This window comes from Euprymna scolopes, unplaced genomic scaffold (genome assembly GCF_053919585.1).
Source record: "Euprymna scolopes isolate OS-2025 unplaced genomic scaffold, ASM5391958v1 sca307, whole genome shotgun sequence".
Taxonomy (NCBI): Eukaryota; Metazoa; Mollusca; class Cephalopoda; order Sepiida; family Sepiolidae; genus Euprymna; species Euprymna scolopes.
In genome coordinates, this window is record NW_027633333.1 from 12,501 (window position 1) to 20,000 (window position 7,500).

Consider the following 7,500-nt stretch of genomic DNA (forward strand, 5'->3'; position numbering starts at 1 on the left):
TCGTATAATCGACGTTTTTTTTGACCACCATTTTCAGGTGTCGGAGGTGGGTCTGGACAAATACCAACACCATTTCTGGGGTTTTCCAGTTTGAAAGTTTTATAAAACATGTTCGGTAGGAAGCACACTTTGGTGTGTCGGTTCGTCGGAGCAGCGACTCTTTGCCTCGTGGTGGTCCGGAACGTCTCTACGGGCTTGTCGCAAAGGCGTCAGAAAGTGGCATCTCCGCCGCCTAGGGCTGTCACCGTTATCGCTGTCGCCCCGCGCTCCAACTTGTTTTGATCCGCCGCCTTCGTTCCTGCCAACCGTGCGCCCGCTCATCGTCGTTAGGTTATAATACGTGGTACGTGTGTGTGCTTCTCCGTGGACCTAGGGCTGCTCGACGTGTCGAACGATATGTTGGAACAACTAACGGCTCCTTTTCCTGGTTCCATAGTCGTCGTGGTACCCGCGTCGTCAGCCATATCTATGTCCACCATGTTTAGCCGATACGTTTGCTGCAGCTTCTGCTTCCGCCTCAGCGTTCGCCGCTCTCAGCCGCCGCTGTTGTTGCTGCCGTTCTGCCATTCAACCACTACCTGCGAATCTTTCGATGATCGGCCGAACGACCCATCGCTGTGCGACCGATAAATCCTCCGGATTAGGGAGAAACGCCGCCGCTCTCTGCCGCCGTCGAACGGAAAAACGTACATTGTAACGAACGAACGAACGAACGAACGAATTAACGAACGAGCGAACAAACAAACAAAAATAGCCGCGGGGGATGCACTATGTAGATCCTGATCCCCTTGTAACCATACGTACGTTGTTCGATGCTCTCCCGTCCTGGAAGTCGCCGCAGCAAACAGGAGGATGAGCAGCAGCAGGCGCCGCCGCCGTAACCGCCGCCTGCCTGCCGCCTCCTACTCCTGTCAGCGTCCGATCTCACAGCCGTGTGAACGTTCGCTGACACCCGATTTCTTTCCGTCTGGCAAAACCTTGGACGTCCCGCTCGCGGTACACGTGCTGCAGCGACTTCTCGTCCGACAACGCATAAGCGTCGACGTCTGCCGCCGCATCTTCTGATACGTGGACGGTGATAGCGCTAGTCCCTTCTTGCGCCACCTCCACCTTTGTTAGCGCCAAAGAAGATCGATCGAGCAGTCGTGGTCGCAGTCGATTAACCCGTTTTCACCGTCCGCAGTTCCCAAGCCGCCGATCAAGTCGTTGCTCTTCTTGTTCGTTCTTCCCATACCGTCGATTTGCACGGCTGCCGGATGAGCCATCCTCTGTCCGGCGAAGCGCTCACGTCAGTGATCGATACTTGCACCGACAGTCCTCCCGCTCGCGACTCGGTGCTCGAATCGGACTCGTTCGTTTTTATCTCGATGCGATTGTGAAAAGGGGGACCGGTCGTCAATGTCGTGTGTGTCGACGATGTTGTTCGCCCGGTCCGCCGCGTTGTTGTCGTTTTTTTTTTTTTTTTTTTTCCCCTAACGTTCGCCGTCGCACGGACGAAAGGGTGAGAAAAAAAAAAAAAAGCTCGAAAAAGCCGCCCAAAAAAATCGGACCGAGGAGCCGCTTGCGAGAACGCGCCATGTGCACGTTGTCTCTCCTCGGTTTTCCGAGCACGAACACGACGCCGGTCGGTCGGTCGGTCGACGAAGGCGACGACGAAGGTGACGGGAAAATTTACGCCGCCGCTGCCCTGGTCCAGCTCCTCCCCGATGACGGCTGTGATGTTGACGTTGACGTTGGCGACGACGACGACGACGACGGAGACGACGACGACGACGACGAGACGGCATCGATGGCGACCACGATGACGACGACCTCGACGAGTTCAGTCTGCACCTTGACCTCCGATGTCCGTGTGCACTGCCGTCGTGCTGTTTGTCGTTTGTCGTATGTATCGCTGTCAAGGGTGCCGTTGTCGTTGTTGTTGTCGACGTTGTTGCTTGCTCTCTCGTCTCGGTCGGTTGGTACGTTGATGACGACGACGACGACGAAGACGACGACGACGACGACGAGACGGCATCGATGGCGACCACGATGACGACGACCTCGACGATTCCAGTCTGCACCTTGACCTCCGATGTCCGTGTGCACTGCCGTCGTGCTGTTTGTCGTTTGTCGTATGTATCGCTGTCAAGGGTGCCGTTGTCGATGTTGTTGTTGTCGACGCTGTCGTCTGTTCTCTCTTCTCGGCCGGCTGTGACGTGGACGTTGACGACGACGACGACGAGACGGAATCGATGGCGACCACGATGACGACGACCTCGGCGAGTTCAGTCTGCACCTTGACCCTCGATGTCCGTGTGCACTGCCGTCGTGCTGCTTGTCGTTTGTCGTATGTATCGCTGTCAAGGGTGCCGTTGTCGTTGTTGTTGTCGACGTTGGTCGCTTTCGTTCTTTGAGTCTCGGTCTCGGTCCAAGTCAGGGGAGAAACAAAAAAGAGGCCATCAGCGCGGGCAGCGCGCTTCTACTGACGGCGAACCTCCTCGAAAAACAAATAAACACGTGCCCGTCGTTGTAGTTGTCTGTCTTATGTCGGTCGGTCGGTCGGTCGGTCTGTCGTTCTGTCGAAACAAAGTCCCAAATTCCAACGATACCTGGTTGATCCTGCCAGTAGTCATATGCTTGTCTCAAAGCTTAAGCCATGCAAGTGTAAGTTCACGCCACGCATTAGAACGGGCGAAACCGCGAATGGCTCAGGAACCGGACCTAATCCTCGGGACCGTATTCCTCCTCGGAGGCGATGGATAACTGTGGCAATTCTAGAGCTAATACATGTGACACAGGCCGCGATCGGTCGGCGCGCCGTCGTCGCCACGCCTCGCGCGCTGGCACCCGCGTCGGCCGTTCCGGGTCGCGGCGCTACATATTAGACTGAGACCGATGCGCGTCATTCCGTCCTCCCGTCGTCGGCGTTCCCGCTCGCGGGTCCGTTCGGTGGCGGGGCTCATAGGGCGGCGCGCTCCGCTTTGGTGACTCTGGATAACTCACTGGTCGATCGCACGAGCTTTCACGCCCGGCGACGGGTCTCTCGAGGGTCCGCCCTATCAACTGTCGACGGTCGGTTAAGTGCCTACCGTGGTTACTACGGGTAACGGGGAATCGGGGTTCGATTCCGGAGAGGGAGCATGCGAAACGGCTACCACATCCAAGGAAGGCAGCAGGCGCGCAAATTACCCACTCCCGGCACGGGGAGGTAGTGACGAAAAATAACGACGCGGGACTCTGTCGAGGCCCCGCGATCGGAATGAGTACACTTCAAATCCGTTAACGAGGACCAACCGGAGGGCAAGTCTGGTGCCAGCAGCCGCGGTAATTCCAGCTCCGGTAGCGTATATTAAAGTTGTTGCGGTTAAAAAGCTCGTAGTCCGAACTCGGGTTCGTGGTCGCGCAAGCGGCCCCGGGGCGGCGGCGCCATCGTCCGTCGTTGACTTTGGTCGTCCGTTCGCATTCCCGGCCCTTTCCGCCGGTGTCAACCGCTAGCATACCCGCCACGCGGTCCTGCCGGCGAGGTGGACGAGGAGGTCGTGATCGGGATCCGGGAAAAAAAAAAACAAGTGGTCGTCGGTTCGGTTCCGGGAGTAGTCTAACGGGGGGGTGCTACGTGTGTGTGTTTGGGTGTGTTCATTCGCATCCCCGCACTCTGACCCCCGCGCTTCTCTCCCTCTCCCTTTCCGCGCGTTCCTCTTTTTTTTTGAACCCCCCGGTCCGCTCCGAGTCCCTGCTTCGTGTCTTGTCTGCGCGCGTGTTGCGGTCGGCGGTTTCTCCTCCAAGGGTGCTCTTAACCGAGTGTCCGCGGCGGCCGGTACGTTCACTTTGAAAAAATTAGAGTGCTCAGAGCGGGCTGTTCAAGCTTGCATACGATAAGCATGGAATGATGGAAGAGGGCCTCGTCTACGTCTGTCGGTCTCCGTCTACGGCGAGGCAATGATCGAAGGGAGCGGTCGGGGCCACTCGTATTGCGACGTTAGAGGTGAAATTCTTGGATCGTCGCAAGACGAACTGCAGCGATGGCGTGTGGCAAGCACGTTTTCCTCGATCAAGAGCGAAAGTCGGAGGTTCGAAGACGATCAGATACCGTCGTAGTTCCGACCGTAAACGATGCCGACCGGCGATCCGCCGGCGTTCGCTTCCATGACCCGGCGGGTAGCCTGCGGGAAACCAGAGTTCGGTTCCGGGGGGAGTATGGTTGCAAAGCTGAAACTTAAAGGAATTGACGGAAGGGCACCACCAGGAGTGGAGCCTGCGGCTTAATTTGACTCAACACGGGAAAACTCACCCGGTCCGGACACCGGTAGGATTGACAGATCGATAGCTCTTTCTCGATTCGGTGGGTGGTGGTGCATGGCCGTTCTTAGTTGGTGGAGCGATCCGTCTGGTTGATTCCGATAACGAACGAGACTCCGGCCTGCTAACTAGTGCGCCGATGTCAGTGATTTTTACGGCGGGCTCGGCGTCCTCCGTGGCGCTCGGGTCCGGGTCGGTTTTCTCACGCACTTCTTAGAGGGACGGGTGGCAGAAAGCCACACGAGGCGGAGCGATAACAGGTCTGTGATGCCCTTAGATGTCCGGGGCCGCACGCGCGCTACACTGGAGGTATCAGCGGGGACTTCGCCCCGGCCCGAGAGGGTTGGGAAACCTCTGAACCACCTCCCGTGATAGGGATCGGGGCCTGTAACCAACCCCGTGAACGAGGAATTCCCGGTAGGCGCGGGTCAACAGCCCGCGTCGATCACGTCCCTGCCCTTTGTACACACCGCCCGTCGCTACTACCGATCGAACGGTCCGGTGAGGTCCTCGGATCTGGCCGACGACGCCGCCGGGCAGTGCGCGACGTGTCCGTCACGACACTCGTGCATCTACGCCTCGGCGTTCGATGCCTGGAGAAGACGACCGAACCCGATCGTTTAGAGGAAGTAAAAGTCGTAACAAGGTTTCCGTAGGTGAACCTGCGGAAGGATCATTACCGTTTTCCCGTTCGAGACTGGTTTGTTGTTTTCCGGCCTACCTCCTCTGTCTGTCGGCGTCAACGCCTCGAATGCGCGCAAACAAACCTATAAAAGGCGGAGCGAGAGATAGATTTGTGGTGACGCGGAGGTTTTTAAAGCCCCAGCTCTTCTTGCTTGCTTCCGCGTCTTACCACCTGTTTGTTTTTTCGCCCACCGCAAGTGATGGCCGCTTCTTCTTTGCCTTGTCGCCGCTTTATCGTTTTTTGTTTTTTTTGCAGCCGCTGTGCCACCGCCGCTAGCTAAAAACAAACTACTCGCGACATTGCAATGCCGTCACGCCTCCTCGCACAGACCTCCTCGCACACTACTAAATCTATATAAACAAAAACTAATATAAAAAACCCAAGTGCTGAACCCTGGACGGGGGATCACTCGGCTCGTCCGTCGATGAAGAGCGCGGCCAGCCGCGAGAACTGATGCGAATTGCAGGACTCAGTGAACATCGACACCTCGAACGCACATTGCGGCCCCGAGATCCCTTGTCTCGGGGCCACGTCCGGTCGAGAGGCGGAACGTTACATGTCTTTCTCCGTTAACGAAACGACATCTTGCCGTCCCCGTGCCCGCCCGGTCCTCGGCACGGTGGTAACCGGGACGTCGCAGGAGCGAGTGACGAGGGGGAAGAAAAATAAAAAAAGAATTGACTCCTTTCAATGTCTTTTTTTTTTTTAAAACCCTCTCCGGCCTCCTCCTTCGTCTCCCGCTGGCAGACCGCGGAGTCTTTTCCCTTTTCGACCGCGTGAAGAAACACTGTGGAGGAGGAGCAGGAGGAGTCTGTCCGAAAGCAGCCGAAGGGAGAACAAAACAAAAAAAAAAGCACCGACCTAACCGACTGCCGACGTAAGCGCCGCCTGCTCGTCTCGCTCTCTGCCTCATGAAGGTGTCTCTCAGCGACGCCTCGAGCAGCGCGACGAGCACGGCCGTCGCACCGTAAAAAGGTGGCCGCGTCGTAGGCAACGTCGGATGGGGAGGACCCACGCTTTTTTTTTAATTGTTGGCTTCTTCATTTTCGGTCGGACGGGCGCTATATCGGCCAGCCGTCGTCACACGGAGGGTACCGATCGAGATTCCTCTCCTCCAAACACCACACTCTACTAAAAACCGCCGCCCTCGGCTCGGACGAGACGACCCGCTGAACTTAAGCATATCGCTAAGCGGAGGAAAAGAAACCAACCGGGATTCCCTTAGTAACGGCGAGTGAACCGGGAGAAGCCCAACGCCGAATCCCGTCGCAAGTTAAAGGCTTCGGGACGTGTGGCGCATGGGTCGAAGGCAGCCGTTCGTTTTCGTCTCGCATAGTTCGGAGTTCCCTCGATCGGGGCCGCCCGCGGCGGGTGCCAGGCCCATTCGGTGCGGACGGCGAGCGACGGCCTTCGATCCGAGAGTCGGGTTGCTTGGGAACGCAGCCCAAATCGGGTGGTAAGCTCCATCCAAGGCTAAATACCGGGACGAGTCCGATAGTCGACAAGTACCGTGAGGGAAAGTTGAAAAGAACTTTGGAGAGAGAGTTCAAGAGAACGTGAAACCGCCCAGGGGTAAACGGGTGGGACCGCTCACCGCGATCGCGGGGGGACTCAGTCCGGTGCTGCCTAGGCTCGAGCCCAAACTCGATGTGTGTTCTTGAAAGAGAGGCCGTCGCGGCACAGGTCGTCGTTCGTCGTGTCCGCGGGGAACTCGTTCTCCGCGGGCCAGCTTTTGTGCCCGCGTCGCCGACGAAGGAGACGGGCCGCGTGGATAGCGGGAAGGGAAACGTGGTGACGACCGCGGCGTCGGTAGGTGGCTGCGTCGGTTGGCTGCGACGGAGGGGACTCGTCCTCTCGATCGCTGCTGCCGCCGGGCCCTAACCCGCCGCATCCGTCGCCGCCGCTTCTTCTTTCCTCCTGCTCCCTCCGCGCGCGACTCCGCTGCACCCGTCCCCTTCTCATCGCTCGGCGTAATCATGGCGCGGGCGCTTCGGCGCGACCTCCGCGCGGCCGGCACCGGACGCACTTCCCCTCCGGTCCGTCGTCGCGACCCGTTCCCGGCGTGCAGGTCGAACACGCGGGTTTTTTTCCGTAGGCGGCAGGCGTTTCATCACCCTGAAAACCCCCGTCTTCCCACCTTGTGAAGTCGGGGGCCACCGGCCGTCGGGCCCGCGAACGTAACTGCCCCTTTCTGCCGGGAACGGAGGAAATCTGACACGATCCGTTACACGTGGCGAGCCGGTCCGTTTTGATCCCGCCGGAAGTCGCGTGCGGGCGACGCACTCTGTGTGTCGCTCCTTAGGCGCCCCACCGTCTCGGGCGCGTGCGCGATGAGAGGCGGGATAGGACTGGCGCGGCCTCGCCGTCACGCACCTCGCCGACGTTTCGGGTTCTTGTCGGGGGCAACCCCGCCCGCGCCCGTTTCCGTTTCCGGAGAGGTCGCTCGGCGACGCTTTTTTACTCGAGCCGCCCGCCACCCCGGGTCAGCGACGTGCATCGGCAACCCACCCGACCCGTCTTGAAACACGGACCGA

The 7,500-nt window shown here is 58.7% G+C and overlaps 2 non-coding genes and 1 pseudogene across 2 annotated transcripts in view; all 3 read left to right on the forward strand.

The window, feature by feature from the left end:
* The first annotated feature begins 2,588 nt into the window (after window positions 1-2,588).
* Window positions 2,589-4,960, forward strand: LOC145274276 (small subunit ribosomal RNA; annotated as a pseudogene).
* Window positions 4,961-5,355: 395 nt separating this feature from the next.
* Window positions 5,356-5,513, forward strand: LOC145274264 (5.8S ribosomal RNA). Its single transcript, XR_013866626.1, has one exon. It is a non-coding gene; the product is annotated as a 5.8S ribosomal RNA (ribosomal RNA).
* A 595-nt stretch (window positions 5,514-6,108) lies between these two features.
* The window catches only part of LOC145274268 (large subunit ribosomal RNA), a 5,721-nt gene continuing 4,329 nt past the window's right edge, over window positions 6,109-7,500 (forward strand). The window contains exon 1 of the ribosomal RNA XR_013866627.1: window positions 6,109-7,500. This exon is cut by the window's right edge and continues 4,329 nt beyond it. This is a non-coding gene — a ribosomal RNA (large subunit ribosomal RNA).